Source organism: Cajanus cajan, chromosome 3, assembly GCF_000230855.2.
Source record: "Cajanus cajan strain Asha chromosome 3, NIPB_CcT2T_4, whole genome shotgun sequence".
Classification (NCBI taxonomy): Eukaryota; Viridiplantae; Streptophyta; class Magnoliopsida; order Fabales; family Fabaceae; genus Cajanus; species Cajanus cajan.
In genome coordinates, this window is record NC_138519.1 from 49,814,891 (window position 1) to 49,815,780 (window position 890).

At 41.2% G+C, this 890-nt stretch overlaps 1 non-coding gene across 1 annotated transcript; it reads left to right on the plus strand.

Annotated features, from left to right (window-relative positions):
* Positions 1 to 303: 303 nt before the first annotated feature.
* Positions 304 to 410, plus strand: LOC145956669 (small nucleolar RNA R71). The gene has a single exon (XR_014432907.1). It is a non-coding gene; the product is annotated as a small nucleolar RNA R71 (small nucleolar RNA).
* Positions 411 to 890: the final 480 nt, after the last annotated feature.

Sequence of the window (890 nt, forward strand, 5' to 3'; positions counted from 1 at the left end):
ACTTGATTTGTAGCCACTGAATTAACCTTAGCTTTTTCCATCTTGTCTAATCTTTGATTAAGAGTATCAAATTTTGCTAAGAGTAACTCAATATTGTTCACTTCATATCGCCCCAGAGTTCCTTTCCTTGCTGTGACTTCTCTTTCACTGTATTGGCTGTGATTTGAGGCTACATTTTCCAAAATAATCATGCAGTCATTAATAGGTTTCCCCATGAAAGATCCTCCAGCTGCTGAGTCTAATATCATGGTGCTTTGTTGGTCCAATCCTTCAAAGAAAAATTGGATGGTAAGCCAACGGTTGAAGCCATGTTGTGGGCATGCTTGAAGATATCCTTTGAACCGCTCCCATGCTTCATAAATAGTCTCTCCAGTTCCTTGTTGGAAATTAGTGATTTTCTTCCTCAATTCTTTAGTTTTAGAAGGAGGAAAGAATTTCTCTAGAAAAGCTCTTTCACATAATTCCCAAGTTGCTATCTTTTCTCTAGGCACTGTTCTTAGCCACACCTTTGCCTTATCTCTCAAGGTGAGTGAGAATAAGCGGAGTCGCATTCCATCAGAAACTTCATCATCAAATTGCTGGGTCTCACAGATTTCCAAGAACCCCTCTAAGTGGTCATTAGGATCTTCTGATGGTAGTCCTCCAAAGGTGTTCTGTTTGAGCATATTCACCAGAGAAGCTGGTACAGTAGCTCCAGTTTGCATCTCCCCTCCAGGTATCCCACGAGCTACGGGTGCAGAGTAATCCCGAAGCGGTAAATTATCTCGTTGTGCAGCCATGTCAAATTCTCTAGAAAGGTTTCTTTTCCTTCTCAGGAGAGTTCTTTCAATCTCAGGATCAAGTGGTGTTGGTTTCCCAAGACGTAGAGATCTCTTTTGCATTAACCCTAA